We start from the raw sequence: 18,089 nt of genomic DNA, 5'->3' as shown, positions 1-18,089 counted from the left end.
AAAATGCCAGGATGACCGCAGAACGGGCCGCTTTGGACGCGCAGGCTTATCGGCTTATGCTGGATCAGAATGCATCGCACGAAGTCCTGAAGAGAAGGCAACGGTCTCACCTGCCTCCGGTTTACGAGGCCACAAACCTCTTTAACACCCCAGGACCAGGGACCAGTTACCCGCCGGTGGTAAACCGGGCAGAGGCCCCTGGAGTGGGGGCTCGGGTCAGCCGCGTTTGGTGGACCCGTCGCGTCAGAACAACATTGTGGCTCAGCCTGTTCCAACACCTCCGGGTCATTATTCTACCCCAATAGACAATCTAGTTGCTGCCGGTTCACGACTGGAGGCCATCCCAGTTGAAGGTGATTCCCCAGCGGTGGTGGAGACACGCCGGGTTAAGGAGCTTCTTCGGACAACCTTGATTCAACTGGAAGCATATTCATACAGCCGTGATCGAATTCATTCCACCCCTCATCCGAGCCGGAGTTATAACAGGCGTATGGATGAGCCGGCTGTGTCGAGCAATGCACGGACCGTGAAGCGCCCCGTGGCAACAACCCGGCCGGTGGTGTCAGTGATGCTCAGGAAGTGGTAGACCGGGCCCGAGCACGTAGGGAGGCCGAGTTAGCAGCGCATCATGAAGCTCGACAACTTACGCCGGTTCGTCCAACCACATCAGTCGAGCCAGGAGTTACCTCTAGTTCTTTGGGGGTACCGTGCCTTGTCCCCGCATTATGCAACGTGCGCCTGCCCAAGGATTTCAAGGGCCCGCGCAAGTTGCCAAATTACACTGCCGATTTATCTCCAGAAACATGGGTGGAGAGCTATGAGATGGCCATGGAGATTCTTGATGTGGATGATGCGGCATGTGCGAAATATTTCACCATTATGCTAGAAGGGACGGCCCGTACTTGGTTAAAAAGTTTACCGGCCAACTCTATCACTTCATGGGCCGAGTTGAGAGCCCGGTTTATCCAGAATTTCAAGGATACATGCAAGCAGCCTATGTCGATAGTGGACTTAGCGGCCTATGTACAGGAAGAAGGAGAATCGACGACCCGTTGGGTGCGCCGGGTCTCGAAAATTTTGCACTCGTCAGACCGCATCAATGCCGATACAGCAGTTATAACCTTGGAAGGCAACTGCCGGTTTGAACCTCTGAAGTTGAAATTGGGACGGCTAAAGCGCCATTGCAACGATATGGGGACCCTCATGGCTGCATTAGTAAAGTATGCCGATTCTGATAGTACCAAGGATCCCGAGTCTGATGATGATAAGACAGGGAAGGGAAAAAAGAGCGGCAACGCCAAGGCGCAACACTACAACCCGGCGGGTCATGGAAACGGTGGCAAGCGTAAAGCGGATAACAACATGGATTTTGTGGCTAATACCAGCACACAGGACAAGGGCCAGCGATGAAAGGTGAAAGAAAGTGGATGTCGCCTAGAGGGGGGGGGGTGAATAGGCGTTTTAAAATAATTACGGTATAGGCTTGAACAAATGCGAAATAAACCTAGCGGTTAATTTGTCAAGCACAAAACCTAAAACAACTAGGCTCACCTATGTGCACCAACAACTTATGCTAAGAAAGATAAGCAACTATGTGATAGCAAGATATATGACAAGAAACAATATGGCTATCACAAAGTAAAGTGCATAAGTAAAGGGCTCGAGTAAGAGATAACCGAGGCACGTGGAGACGACGATGTATCCCGAAGTTCACACCCTTGCGGATACTAATCTCCGTTTGGAGCGGTGTGGAGGCACAATGCTCCCCAAGAAGCCACTAGGGCCACCGTAATCTCCTCACGCTCTCGCGCAATGCAAGATGCCGTGATTCCACTAAGGGACCCTTGAGGGCGGTCACCGAACCCGTACAAATGGCGCCCTTGGGGGCGGTCACCGAACCCGTACACTTTGGCAACCCTTGGGGGCGGTCACCGAACCCGTCAACTTGCTCGGGGCGATCTCCACAACCTAATTGGAGACCCCGACACTTGCCCGGAGCTTTGCACCACAATGATCGAGCTCCGAACACCAACAACCGTCTAGGGCGCCCAAGCACCCAAGAGGAACAAGCTCAAGGGTACCAAGCACCCAAGAGTAATAAGCTTCTCAACTTGTAACTTCCACGTATCACGTGGAGAACTCAAACTGATGCACCAAATGCAATGGCAAGGGCACACGGAGTGCCCAAGTCCTTCTCTCTCAAATCCCACCGAAGCAACTAATGCTAGGGAGGAAAATGAGAGGAAGAACAAGAAAGAGAACACCAAGAACTCCAAGATCTAGATCCAAGGGGTTCCCCTCACATAGAGGAGAAAGTGATTGGTGGAAATGTGGATCTAGATCTCCTCTCTCTTTTCCCTCAAAAACTAGCAAGAATCCATGGAGGGATTGAGAGTTAGCAAGCTCGAAGAAGGACAACAATGGGGGAAGAACACGAGCTCAAAGGATAAGGTTCATTGGGGAATAAGACCCCCTTTATAGGAGGGGGAAAATCCAACCGTTATGTGCTCAGCCCGCACACGAGCAGTACTACCGCTCAGGTGGAAGAAACAAGGAAAAGGAGCAACAAAACATGAACCTTCGGGTGGTAGTACCGCAGGAGACAGCGGTACTACCGCTGGGTTAAGCGGTACTACCGCTCCCTTCGGCGGTACTGCCGTGCGGAACGAAGGGTAAAGGGAAAGAGGGAACCGGGCGGTACTACCGTGGAGGAAGGGCGGTACTGCCGCTAAGGAGCAGTACTGCCGCACTACTGCCGCAGCAAGGTACTGCACAATCCGACACAGAAAAAGACCCCTCGGATCGACGCGGTAGGGACCTAGTAAGCCAGCGGGAGTACTGCTGCGGAGTCACCGCCGGTACTACCGCTGTGGAGCGGTACTGCCGCTTGTGACCCCTCAGCGGTACTACCGATGGGACCCTGACAAAAACCACACTCAAGAAAACAAGAACTTCCATAACTTCTGCATATGAGCTCCGAATTGAGAAAACTCAAGCTTGTTGGAAACAAGACGAGGCAGGGGAGGTATGCCTAACAAAAAGAGGAGTGAAACCTCCAACCAAGAAGAATCGGCAAAACCTCCAACATCGAAAACATCATAAAAGATGCATGCGAACTCCGTTTTCGATGAACTCAAGCTTGTAATCAAGATGACCATAAGCTCTAAGATTCACAAAGAGAACCAATCAAGAACCAAAAAGGATGATGCAAGGATGCAATGGTTTGAGCTCTCAACGAACAATACGATCAAGATACTCATCGAGAGCCCCCCTTGATAGTACGGCAATCGATCCTATAACCCGGTCTCCCAACTACCATCATGAGACCGGTAAAATAGAAAACCTATCAAGGGCAAACCTTTGCCTTGCACATGGTCCACTTGAGCTAGATGATGATGATCTTGACTTCCTCAAGTTCGACCACCTTTCTTGATTGTGTTGGCTTGATGAAGACTAGTTGATTGCTCCCCCATACTCCACTATGGTTGAGCCACTCTTCCGCACATCTTCACATGTCCATTGTCACCACAATGGACGGCAAGCTTCAAGCATTAGATCTCTTCGTGATGCTCCACTTGAACTTGCACACCACAACCTTTCTTGATTGTGTTGACTCGATGAAGACTAGTTGATTGCTCCCCCATACTCCACTATGGGTGAGCCACTCTTCTGCACATCTTCACAAGTCCATTGTCACCACAAAGGACGACAAGCTTCAAGCATTTGATCTCTTCGTGATGCTCCACTTGAACTTTGCACACCGCAACCTAACCCCACAAAGAACCCTCACGAAGACCATGGGTTAGTACACAAAGCGTAATTGACAATGCTTACCATACCATGGGATCTCTTGATCCCTCTCGGTACATCTTCTACGCTTTGTGGGTTGATCAACTTGATTCATTCTTTGACTTAGTCTTGATCAACCTCTCACAAGACCAATCTTTAGGTAATTCCTTGAATAGCACCTTGGTAGACACAAACTCTCCTTGAAACCAACACATGTACTCCAAGAAAAGCCTATGGACAAAACCTTCACATATAACTCAAGGCAACCATTAGTCCATAGAGATTGTCATCAATTACCAAAACCAAACATGGGGGCACTGCATGTTCTTTCAAAAGGGTAAGCCGCCGAATTGCAGCGGAGCGCCTAATCCTAACCCGGACCGCCTGTCTTACCTGTTAAACCAGCCCTGTCCAAAACATGGGACGAAGGAGATGCCGGCCAACCACCTTTGGAAGGACTGCTACATCATGCAAGAGTTTAAAAATTCTAATGCTTTCCGGTATGATCACAGATCAGGTGGTGGTTCAGGATCCGGATCTCACGGGCCGGGTTACGGGGGATGAAATTCCGGTTCAGGCTTCAATGGTAACCAGGGCGGACACAATAATCAAGGTAATCAGAGCAGCCAGGGTGGCTACAATCAGCAGCAACAGCAGCAATCGGGTTATCAGAGCAACCCGAAACAGTTTGTTCAAGCCTGACCGAAAGGTTCATAAGCTGGCAGTGAACTCTGTTGAACCGGCAGTGCCCCGTTACTTACGCTGGTCCGAACAGCCGATCGTGTGGAGCAGAGAGGATCATCCTCCCCGGGTTGACAATATGGGTCAACTAGCGTTGGTGGTGGCACCTCAGGTGGGAGGTTATAAGTTCACCAAGGTACTCATGGATGGAGGAAGCAGTATCAACATCCTCTATTATGACACCTTCCGTCGTATGGGGTTAACAGATAAAAATCTTAAACCGTCTAATACGGTGTTCCACGGCATGGTACCTGGTAAGTCAGCGTATCCTGTTGGCAAGATAGCTCTGGAGGTGGCCTTTGAGGATGATCATGACTCCAGATCCGAAATATTGACCTTTGAGGTGGTGAAAATCCATAGTACAAATCACGCCCTGTTTGGGCGACCGGCTTATGCTAAATTTATGGCACGACCCTGCTATGTCTATTTACAGTTCAAGATGTCAGGTCACAAAGGAACAATAACTGTCCATGGAAGCCGCAAGATTGCTTTGGAATGTGAAGAAGGTGATGCGGCCTATGCTAAGTCGGTTTGTGCCACGGAGGAGTTGAAATTTTACAAATATAATGTTGATCCGGCAGACATGACTCCGGGTTAGACCTCTGAACGGCGTTTCCGAACCAGACTGTTCGGTAAACCGGCGGAGGTAACTACCTGGCCGCTGCGCCGGGTTGTGTGGCGAGCTTCGTGCTATTGTGTCTTCACAAGAAAGTTTGGGTCTAAGTAAGCAAGAGGATGAGAAAATTTAACTTTCCGGTTTGCCCGACAGGTTTTTTGTGAAGGCAAATGATTTGAATTGGAGGAAAGAACGATTACGTCTACAGCATCGGCGTGACTGACTTCAGCATTGTCCTGGCAATAATCATCATCAATAAGGCGTATGAAAAATGAACCAAGTGAGTCAAGTCCTACCTCGAGATCCCGGTTACCCACATCATCGTCAGCTGGTGGATCGGAGGATGCGGTGGTTCTTTTCCTATTAGCAGGTTTCTTCACAACTCTAGTCTTTTGCCGGGTTGGCTTCGCCGGTTTGTATTGTGGAGGTTTCCTATTCCAGAATGTATCGTCGCCCTGTTAAAGATAATAACATCGTTAGAGAATATTTGGATAAAGGCATTTTTCAGATGAACAGAAAGTATGACTCTTACAGCTGGCGGTTTGTTAATGGCGCAGAAAGGGGGTAGTCCGGTTTGAGCACAGACATTTTCCGGTTCATTCAGAATCTTCTTGACAGCTTCGGTAACTTCGTCGTCTGTAAGTTGGATATCAATGTGCCGCTGAGCATCCTTTACATCTCCTGTGTACTCACACATCAAACCGGGGCACTGGCTTAAGGGTAGTATGCTCCAAGAGATCTAGCAGCATGCAAAGTCAACTCCTGTTAACCCGTTTGCCATGAAGGCCCTAAGCTTGGATAATTGAGCAGAATATTTGACTCTCTCCTTAGCAGTTAACCTCTGAGGGAAAGGGTGTGTGTTGCTCAGACGTTCCGGACGGTAACCCGGCAAGGGATTTTCTTCAGAAGGAGAGGTGTCCTTGCAATAAAACCATGTGTGGTTCCATTCTTTGGGGTGGCTGTGAAGGTTGGCATGAGGGAAGGTGACTTCTTTTCTTTTCTGAATCGGCACACCACCCAGTTCTGTGTTGGATCCGTCTTTGAACTCTGTGCGACGGTTCAAGTGAAAACAGTCCGGGAATAGCTCTACGGAAGGTTCCTCCTGAAGGTAAACCTCACTGAAGACTTGAAAGTGGCTGATATTGGTTATGGAGCTAGGACCGATATCTTGCGGGTGCAGTTGAAAATCGGCTAGGACATCTCGGAAAAACTTTCAACCGGGAGGGTTGAAGCCCCGGCTTAAATGACCAGTAAAAACTATAACTTCTCCCTCTTGGGGAGTAGGAGGGCATTCCGTGCCAGGGACTCTCCAGTGAATGACGCTTTTTGTCTTATAGGGCCCGTTTTGACCAGATTGTCTAGTTGATCTTCAGTCACTCGAGAAGGGACCCAGTTGCACACATACACTTGTTTCGCCATGGAAAGATCTACAATACATTAATTACTAGTTTAAGAGTACATTGGGCAGATATATGATAATGCACATTTGCTAATCCGGAGGCAGCTATTTATAAACCGGAGTTCAATGATGCAACAGTGCCCTGGTCAAGGATTTGGCGGTTCAACAAGGGGACTAATGGTATATGCCGGATTGTCATTTTTTCTACAAAGTTAAACCGCCTAGTCTAAGCATTGAAGAGTCAGGATTGCAGATGAGTAAGTGAATGAAAACAGGTTTCACAAGGTTATGTTGCAATTTTAGATCTGGGGCATATCAGGAAAAATAAATATTTTCAAAGCCTAAAGAAGCAGTACCGAACCAATGAGCAAAGGTTCAGATAAGATCTATGGTTTTGAGATGTGTAAGTGGAAACGGAGGCTAAAGGCTACCACTACACAGAGCAGATATTCGGGAGTTCATCAAAGAACCATCAGATGAATAAGAAACGAATGACAAACACCGAAGAACCTGGAAACCCTAGAACAGATCTATGGCGGAAGGGGCAGAAGACTTACCGGAGCTAAGGAAGAAGCGTAAGGCCGCCACAGTGATCTGGTGCGCTCAGGGTGATACAACAGCCAAGGTCGAAGCAGAGACGATGGTCGACGGTGGCGGCGGAGCTTCACAAGCTGGGCGGCGCAAGGAGGACGACGTGGAAGGGCACGGAGGGGAAAAGAAAATGACCCCTCGGTCCTATTTATAAAGGCAGGGAATATGTGTCATGCGCGAAAATCAAGGGGTCGTGAATTTGGAAGTAAGGCATAGCTGTCGCCTCGATTGTTGGAGACCCATTAATAAAAGATGTGTCATGCACAGTTTTTAAACAGATGATGTCACGCCAGTTCACCACGATCTGAGAAGATGATGTCACGGCGGTTTACCAAGTTATGAGAAGATGTTGAAGACGAAGTTTTTTACTAAGGATTGACATGAACAAGTTCAAATCAACCTGGGGCCTAATGTTGGGGATATTACTACTGGGCGTAAACCGGCCAGGACAGGCCTTGTTAACTTCATCAGTAGTTGAGTATGCTTGAAGCCCATGAAGGCAGATGAGGATGATATATAGGGGCCCAAGGCCCAAAACCGGTTTAAGGCCTGTAGCCGAGAACCAGCATCAGTTTGTAACTTGTATTATATGTTAGAAATAGTGGAGACCGAACCGGACACGTGTATGAGCCGGTCTCAGGACTCTGTAAACCGAGGGGCGTCACCCATGTATATAAGGGGACAACCCGGCAACGGTTCAGGACAAGAGACAACAACTCGAGACTTAGGCAAAGCATATTCGCTCCCTGGTCATCGAAACCCCATCAATTCCATCACAACTAGACGTAGGCTTTTACCTTCATCGAAGGGGCCGAACTAGTATAAACTCTCTTGCGTCCCTTGTTCCGCTTTAACCCCTTCAAGCTAACCCGTGGCGATGGCTCCATGACTAAGTCCTTTCAAGAGGACATCTGCCGTGACAAAACCACGACAAGCATGGTTTTGACGGATGGGTATGTCGAAGAGCAAAAAAAGGAGTTTCCGGTGGGCAAAAGAGCTTCTGAACGTGCCGAGCTTCTATTTACAACATATTGTGGTCATAATCCAGTAAATTTATGACCCAGGATGTTCATTCTATGGACCTGACCGATCCATTTAACTGTGACTGCCGAAAACAGTGCTGGAGTTAGATGTTGTTGCCCTTTTCAATCTGGTTTTTTTGTAAACCTGATGAACAATTAACCCTCGTGCTTTTGTAAAGTTTGTAAGCTGGAGTTAGATGTTCCTGCCCTTTTCAACTCGGCTGTGACTGTCATATTTTCTTTGAAACAAGGCAAATGGCTTGCCATTCGTTTAATTTAGAGTGAAATATTGTAACAAATCCAAACCAAGGGAAATAACATCACTCTCGTCGGTTGCTTGAGCTCACTGTGCATTACAGAAGCCAAGTGATTAGCCCCCACCAGCACCCACAAACTTATTTCGAACAAGCACATCAAATGGGCTGCAAATTTTCATAGGAAAGGCTGCATGACCGTGACAGATTTGGATTCTGACATTTGGTACCCGCAAGGAAATAGCCTATCCAAGGTGGTGTCGACTTACTAGCTAGTCAACAAACGGTTCTGCCTAATAGCCATTGGATTGACATCCAACATTTGTCGTGTATCTTCTATCTCTTGTCTTCTTCTTCCTCCAGTCGCCCAAACCAAACCACCCCGCCGGCTTCGCCTGCTCCCGCCTCCCATGGCTGGCAGCGCCTCCGCCGCCCTACCATACGTACCCTCCAACGTTGGCCAGTCCCTCCCTCTATTCCCCCACACGTCCTGTTATTCTCTGGCGACGTCAGCCCCAACACGCACCCGCGCCCGAACCAGTCAAACCTTGTACTCCCCTCTGCCTGCGACTGGACCGGTGCATCTTCATCGGCTCGTGTTCGTTCCGTCCGAGGCCTCGCCGTCGTACTCTGCCTTGCGGCCTTGGTTCGCTCGCCGTGCGCGGTGCGCTGCCCTCTTCTGTTGTCAACATCGTCAACAACCGAGAGGAATAAGGAGATGACTGTACATGGAGAGGATGACAGTAGGGACCCACCAGCGTCATGGCAGTACGCAAGCAAGTGCCTCTATAGTACAAGCCCAAAAATATGATTCCTCCTAATGGTTGGACATCTGGGGCTCACGCCATTATCAACGTAGTCAATAAACGAGAGAATTACACTACGAGCGACTGACACCAGGGACCCAGCAAGTCGCGCAGTTTTTTTAGGAACAAGCAGTTGTTATTTATACTAGTTTTAGCAACGGATCAGGGTAACAACGGGGCTGTGCGGGGGCTGTGGTCCGTCTAGCCAGGGTTTCATTTATGTTTACCACATCATTTATGTCCAAACTAGCACTCCTTCATCCAGACTTCTTCATTTGCTGCTTCCGAAGAAGCTATGTACTCCGCTTCACACGTAGATCCCGCCACGACGCTCTGCTTGGAACTGCACCAACTGACAGCTCCACCGTTCAATAAAAATACGTATCAGGTTTGTGACTTAGAGTCATCCGGATCAGTGTCAAAGCTTGCATCAATGTAACCGTTTACGGTGAGCTCTTTGTCACCTCCATAAATGAGAAACATATCCGTAGTCCTTCTCAGGTATTTCAGGATGTTCTTGACCGCTGTCCAGTGGTCCACTCCTGGATTACTTTGTACCTCCCTGCTAAACTAATAGCAAGGCAGACATCAGGTCTCGTACACAACATTGCATACATGATAGAACCTATGGCTAAAGCATAGGGAATGACTTCCATTTTCTCTCTATCTTCTGCAGTGGTCGGGCATTGAGTCTGACTCAACTTCACACCTTGTAACACAGGCAAGAACCCTTTCTTCGCTTGATCCATTTTGAACTTCTTCAAAACTTTATCAAGGTATGTGCTTTGTGAAAGTCCAATTAAGCGTCTTGATCTATCTCTATAGATCTTGATGCCCAATATATAAGCAGCTTCATCGAAGTCTTTCATTGAAAAATTCTTATTCAAGTACCCTTTTATGCTATTTAGAAATTTAGTATCATTTCCAATCAACAATATGTGATCCACATATAATATCAGAAATGCTACAGAGCTCCCACTCACTTTTTTGTAAATACAGGCTTCTCCAAAAGTCCGTATAAAACCATATGCTTTGATCACACTATTAAAGCGTATATTCCAACTCCGAGATGCTTGCACCAGTCCATAAATGGATCGCTAGAGCTTACACACTTTGTTAGCACCTTTTGGATCGACCAAACCTTCTGGTTGCATCATATACAACTCTTCTTTTAGATATCCATTAAGGAATGTAGTTTTGACATCCATTTGCCAAATTTCATAATCATAAAATGCCGCAATTGCTAACATGATTCAGACGGATTTAGGCATCGCTATGGGTGAGAAGGTCTCATCGTAGTCAACTCCTTGAACTTGTCGAAAACCTTTCACAACGAGTTGAGCTTTGTAGACAGTAACACTACCGTCATCGTCAGTCTTCTTCTTGAAGATCCATTTATTCTTTATGGCTTGCCGATCATCGGGCAAGTCAACCAAAATCCACACTTTGTTCTCATACATGGATCCCATCTCAGATTTCATGGCCTCAAGCCATTTTGTGGAATCTGGGCTCATAATCGCTTCCTCATATTTTGTAGGTTCGTCATGGTCAAGTAACATGACCTTGAGAACAGGATTACCATACCACTCTGGTGCGGATCTTACTCTGGTTGACCTATGAGGTTCGGTAGTAACTTGATGAGAAGTTTCATGATAATCATCATTAGCTTCCTCACTAGTTGGTGTAGGAATCACTGGAACTGACTTCTGTGATGTACTACTTTCCAACTCCGGAGAAGGTACAGTTACCTCATCAAGTTCTACTTTCCTCCCACTCACTTCTTTCGAGAGAAACTCCTTCTCTAGAAAGGATTCATTCTTAGCAACGAATATCTTGCCTTCGGATCTATGATAGAAGGTGTACCCAACAGTCTCCTTTGGGTATCCTATGAAGGCACATTTCTCCAATTTGGGTTCGAGCTTATAAGGTTGAAGCTTCTTCATATAAGCATCGCAGCCCCAAACTTTAAGAAACGACAACTTGGGTTTCTTGCCAAACCACAGTTCATAAGGTGTCGTCTCAATGGATTTAGATGGTGCCCTATTTAAAGTGAATGCAGCCTTCTCTAAAGCATAACCCCAAAATGATAGCAGTAAATCAGTAAGAGACATCATATATCGCACCTTATTTTGTAAAGTACGATTACGACGTTCGGACACACATTACGCCGTGGTGTTCCGGGTGGCGTGAGTTGCGAAACTATTGTGCATTGTTTCAAATGAAGACCAAACTCGTAACTCAAATATTCTCCTCCACGATGAAATCGTAGAAACTTTATTTTCTTGTTACGATGATTTTCCACTTCACTCTGAAATTCTTTGAACTTTTAAATGTTTCAGACTAATGTTTCATCAAGTAGATATACCCATATCTTCTCAAATCATCTGTGTAGGTTAGAAAATAATGATACCCGCCGCGAGCATCAACACTCATCGGACCGCATACATCAGTATGTACTATTTCCAACAAGTCTGTTGCTCGCTCCATTGTTTCGGAGAACGGAGTCTTAGTCATCTTGCCCATGAGGCATGGTTCGCAAGCATCAAGTGATTCCAAAAGCCCATCAACATGGAGTTTCTTCATGCGCTTTACACCAATATGACCTAAACGGCAGTGCCACAAATAAGTTGCACTATCATTATTAAACTTATATCTTTTGGCTTCAATCACTACAAAAAAAGACACATCCGTGACATTTTGGGCTAAACGAAAAAAAATTCTATCATACTTATGACACTTATATGACGATAATTGTGACAAAACCCGGTATCATCATAGATGTGGTGGGATCCTACTTCTATGAAAAAAATCATGACAGAAAATGGGCTTTTCATCTTGGGCGGGCCGGAGACGCAGCTGCATGACATTCTTTGGGCCGCCCATGATGGAAAAAACCGAGGTAGAAGCGAGGGCGAGGAAAATATCGGGGTGTTCCCGGTTACGGTGGGTGGTTGCGGCCAAGCGATGCGCATTTCTCTCGTACACACACGCGCATGGGTGTGAGGCGTTGGGCTCTAACTGAACCCGAGCGAGGCGTTGGGCTCTAATTGAACCCGAGCGATTGCACTGGAGGTTACGCATTACTAAACCCGAGCGATCGATCGATGGCTGTTAACTGAACCCGATCGAGCGATTCCTTCGCTACTGCTGCTAACTGAAGCCGATCGATGCTGCCTCTGGATGAACAGTAAGGGTTGCTGGGGGGTTTGGATGAACAGTTCCCGGTGGGGGTGGATGAATAGGACCCCGTGGTGTTGCCTCTGGATGAACAGGACCCCGATCGGTCGAGCCGGTTGGGGCTGGATGAACAGGACCCCGTGGAGGGCTGGATGAACAGGACCAACCCGTGGAGGGATGGATGAATAGTAGATGGTGGAGGGCTGGATGAACAGTAGCTCATGGAGGGGTGGTTGAACAGGAGCCCGTGGAGAGGGCTGGTTGAACAGTAGTCGGTGGAGTAGCGCGCAGTGGAGGCTGGATGAATAGGAGCCCGTGGATGAACAGTCGTAGGTGGAGGCTGGAGGAGGTCGACGGTGGATGAACAGTAGCACGTGGAGGCTGGAGGGGGTCGATGGTGGAGATGAATAGTACCCCGTGGAGTCCCGTTTTGCGGTACGCCACACCCCTCTGGATGAACATGACCCCCGTTTTGACCGTAGCGCTTCAACACAAATCCGTTTCCTCCAATTTGCGGTACGCCACACCCCTCCCGATCAACAGGACCCCGTTTCGACCGTAGGAGGCCCAACACAAGTCCGTTTCCTCCGTTTTGCGGTACGCCAGACCCCTCCCGATGAACAAAATCCCGTTTCGAACGTGGCCAGTCGAACACAAGGCCGTTTCCTCCGTTGTGCGGTACACCATACCTCATTTCCATCGGCTATTCCATCCAAGCCGGTTGGCTCCCACATGTTCCGTTGCCTCCCAGCGAACACGACGCATTTCGTTGCCTCCCCATGAACACGACGACGACGTTGTTTCTCCGTTCCGACCCAACCATGTACACGAGCCCTGGCCGTACGTATGTGCGAGTAGGCATTCGAGACCCCGCCCATATGTACGTACGTGGTCGTATTTTCTTTCTTGCACACTGGCCGCTGTACATACGTGTACATGCTACGTGCGCGCCTCTACTACTACACATGCGCGCCTCTACATCGACCAGTATGTACGTACACGTTTGCGACCAGAATGACAACGCTACGTACGCTTCGACCAGGTGGGTCTCGACTATCGAGCACTTCCTTCCATGCGAAGATGTAGCTAGTGGGTCCCAGTAGTCAGGGGCGAATCGTTTTTTGCCCGAACGCACTTCATTGCGTCCGAAGATGTAGCTAGTGGGTCCCAGCAGTCAGGGGGAAAAGTTTTTTTCGCAAAATACGGTGGCCCGTTCGATGGGTCCCTGCTGTCAGGTGGAGGAATAATTATTTTGCGTGTAATAAGGAGGCACTTCCGTGCGGCCGCCGTGGACCCAGCTGTCAGCCTCTCCACGTACAGTACTCTTCCGATGGAAGTCGTTCCTTGACCACGTTGACCACGCCGCGCCGAGAGCACCAGGGCGGTGGACGACGGCAAGGCCTAGGAAGGGGACGATGCGGAACCGGGGAAGACGCGGCAGTGGATGCCCACGCGTAGAGGAGTATGAGGGTTCACTGGTTTGGCTGCGGTGTGAGGATGCCGTCACCACAGAATAATAGGGGGTGTGGGTGAGTAGAGGGATGGCCTGGCTAGCGGTGGGAGTAGTAGGGGGCGGTGAGGCCTCCGCGGCATCACAGCCGGCCACGGGAGGCAGGAGCATGCGGCACGACCGACGCTGGTTTGGGCGGCTGGAGCAAGAAGACCAGAGGTTGAAGAAGCACTACAGCCGTTGGATGGACATCGTACGGTCACTGGAGCTAGAATCGTTCATATTGACTAAGTTGACAAACCCCTCCGTCCCCGTCAACTAAGTAGGCCCACAAGTCAGCCTCCCACCTAGTTGGGTCCCAGCTAGCAGGGGGAGTATCAAGTTTTTCTGCATAATAGGAGGCACTTCCGGTGGGTCCGAGGTGACAGCGGGGGGAACATTTTTCTTCATGAAATACTGTGGCCCGTCCGGTGGGTCCCAGCAGTCATGGGGAAACGTTTTTTTTTTCACAAAATATGGTGGCCCGTCCGGTGGGTCCCTACTGTTAGGTGGAGGAATCATTATTTTCCACGTAATAAGGAGGCACTTCATTGCTGCAGCCGTGGACCTACCTGTCAGCCTCTCCACGTATAGTACACTTCTGATGGAAGTCGTTCCTTGACCACGTTGAACACGCCGCGTTCCGTTGCATGCATGCGTCCATGGGCGTGGTGCGTCCCCACTGCCAGCCTCTCACGTACAATCATCTTCCAATGACTCTCGGTTGTTGACCACGTTGACCACACCGTGCCGAGCGCACCAAGGCCGGTGGACGACGGCAAGGCCCCAGACTGGAACGATCCGGAGATGGTGAAGACGGGGCAGTGGAGTCACAGATGGAGAGGAGTGGGAAACTTGACTGGTTCAGGTGCGCGGCAGCATTGCCGCGATGCAGCCCACGGGAGACAGGAGGAAGAACCGAGGTTCAAGAAGGTGCACAGCTGTTGGATTAACATCCAACGGCCCAGCTGCTAGAATCATTTGTTGATTAAGTTGACAAAGCCCTGCGTACACGTCCGCTTACTAGGCACACAAGTTAGCCACCAAATCTGACGGGTCCCAGCTGTCAACGGGAGGAATAATTTTTTTCGCATAACAAGGAGGCACTTCCTTCCGTGCGAAGATACAGCCGGTGGGTCCCAGCTATCAAGTGGAGGAAACATTTTTTCAGCTTAATAAGGAGGAACTTTCCTTGCGTGCGACCATGGACCTCGTGGGTCCCAGCCGTCAGGCTCTCCACGTACAGTCCTCTTCCGATGACTCTCCTTTGTTGACCACACCGCACCGAGCGCAGCGAGGCGGTGGACGACGGCGAGGCCCCCGACGGGAATGACTCGGAGATGTGAAGACGCGGCAGTGGAGTCGCAGATTGAGAGGAGGAGAAGGGTTATAACTGGTTCTGGTGTGGCGTGGGGCTGCAGTCGGCGTATAATAACAGGAGGTGTGGAGGGGTGGAGGGATAGCCTGGCCGGCGGTGGGGTAGCGCTTCGCAGCGATGCGTGCTAAGCATAGCCGCCGGAGGCCGCACCAAGCAGTCCCGACGACGCTGGAGGAAGAAGACGAGAGATTGAAGGTGCATGCCGTCCGTTGGCTATAAATCCAATGGCTGTGGATGTCATAATCATTTGTTGACCAAGTTGACAACGCCCTGCGTAGGCTTCGACCTACTGGCCCACATGTCAGCCTGCAAAAATGTGGCATATATTTAACCCATGTTTTCTAGAATGTACAGTCCATTTGCTGGGCTGGGTGAACAAATAATTTTGTGTCAATGTGGCCCATTTATATTTTCTAAGAAATCCCAGCCCATTTGCACTTCCTTCAAATACACGAATTAGCTGGGCTCATTATATATATAATGTTATGTTAGAAGGAGCAATTAATATCAAAAATAACCGAAGAGGCACATATTTTATATACATAATTAACAAATTAGCGAGTTATAGCTCAAAATAAAAATGAGCGCGTTATTATTACATTGGTCCTTAAAATCTTCGCAAGCTTTTGTACACAATCACCAGGATTTTCCTTGCCTGTGAGTTAAAAACAACCAGGATTTTCCTTGCCAACTTCTGTTACACATTTACTTTTATAAGTTAATAACACGTGGGATCTTTTTATCATGTATATACAAGTCTCTATAAAATATACGATAATAGTAATAATATAAATATATATAATGTGGTTAAAAAATACATTGGGTTGCCGATCTTTAAGAAAAAAGCCCATAGGCCGGTATGGACCTCAAAAAATAAGTTGAAACCACTGTCACCGTATGTCGTGGGCTACGCATGTTAAAATACAAAACCTAGGCCTAGATGATACTTGTTCGCCCTCTGGAAAAAATGATACCAGATCCCCGAGCGAACTGGATTAAAGAGGGGGTCGGCGGCACGACTGAAGAAGCACATCAGGAGCGATTTTTCTTCTTTAGTGGATGGCTCTCGATGGCGTTTTTTTACTTGCCTCTGCACCATACAATTTGTATTTTTAGCCTCCCAGTCCGTGGTGGACTAGCTGCCCATTTGCTGGGCGGGCCAACCTACAGAAACTAGCACTCGATTTTTCATCAAGCCCCAAAAACAACGCAGTACTATGTTTGTTTTGAGGCCGAAAACATTACGGCAGGGGTTGAGCGGGGGAGGGGGCAAGACAGAGCAAAAAGATTAAAAAGAGCTGATGCGCCGTTGCTACCCTAACAAAGCAGGTGCAATTCTTCTCGGGAAGAAGGTGTGCTGTTGACACCCACACGTCACATACCCCATAGTAGGCATACTAACAAGTTCACACACAAGTACAACAGAAAAGGTAAACATTCATATCAAACTCTGGTTCACAGGACACGCTCATATTCATAGCCAACATTCACTATCAACAACTCAAAAGATTCATATATACACAAGTTCAGCATGTCTATGGATCCAAATGATTGATAGATCACACAACAATATTCATAGATAATTCACAAAAAGATTCACATATACGCATGTTCAGTATGTTTATGCTTCCAAATGATTGAGATCACAGCCAATATGATCCATGGACGAACTTCAATTATGTAGGGTACATACTGGTAAATGGTGTTCAGTCGGAGGTACTTCTTGCTAAAATTAATGCTTGTACGAGTAAACTTTCGAGTACATAAGAGGCAGCACAGACAATCTGAACTTTGCTTGTAGGTTTATCCTCAAATAGTGTCCTCATGCCGAGGGAGGTTTGAGAAACTTGGCCACTACTTTTATCCAACTAGTTTACTAGCTCATCTTGGTCCTGTAGCTCGCCAAAATTCTACATTGGAGACGAGAAAGGAGGCGGTTGAGAAAATGAACCACCCAAATTTTTTGTGCAGATCAACTGAAATGGAGCATCCCTGGCGTGCAGACTGATTAAGTGCCAGATGAATATACGCGTCAACCAACTTGTCTGGAATCTTTAGAATCCATGCCATACAGTTCGCTACCATATCTGCCGATAACGAAAAGGCACAAGTTGGGACCAAAGACTGGACTGTGTTTTTCTGGGCTATGCGCCAAGCAATATTTTTAGCGTTCACTCTCCTAATACTTGGAGCTTGACAACTGGTTGACGCCGGTTGATACTCGAATGAATATAGGCACTTCTTGTCAATATCGATGCTTGTCTGAGTGAACTTTGAAGTACATAGCAACAGCATAAGTATCTGTCCATCTGATTTTTTGTGCAGTTCTACTGAAATCACCCAATGCAATGATTTGCCTGCGATTTCAGGCTCCAAGTTACTCCTTTATAAAATCGGCAAACAGTAGAACAATACCAAATTACCAATACATATGACAAGCACAACAATCAGGATAAAGACCAGTACCAACATGTGTGAGGTAGCATATCAATTACTATTTCCTTTGACTAGAAGCCGAGATAAGCGAAGCGACTGACAGCAAAGGAAGAAAGGAGGCCCATATTAGCGACTCACAGGAAAGGACGAAAGCTGTCAAGGCAATGAAGCACCCAAAGTTTTTGTGTAGTTCCACCACAACCGAGCATCCCTGTTGGCACATATATTGAGAGAGTGAGATTACTGTAATAGTGGGACTAGTTGATGAAACATACACTAACAAATAGAAGCACCCTCATTATCTTAATGGGTAAAGTTAGCAACATAGTAGTCTTGCTTAAAGAGAGGTATTAGTTTATTTAATCAGTGCCAATTAGCTCAACACCCAAAG

The sequence above is a fragment of the Triticum urartu genome, chromosome 7A, assembly GCF_056163025.1.
Source record: "Triticum urartu cultivar PI428250 chromosome 7A, HENAU_Tu73, whole genome shotgun sequence".
In the NCBI taxonomy this organism is placed as follows: domain Eukaryota; kingdom Viridiplantae; phylum Streptophyta; class Magnoliopsida; order Poales; family Poaceae; genus Triticum; species Triticum urartu.
The sequence above is the reverse complement of the archived record's forward strand: the minus strand, read 5'-3'. Positions refer to the sequence as shown.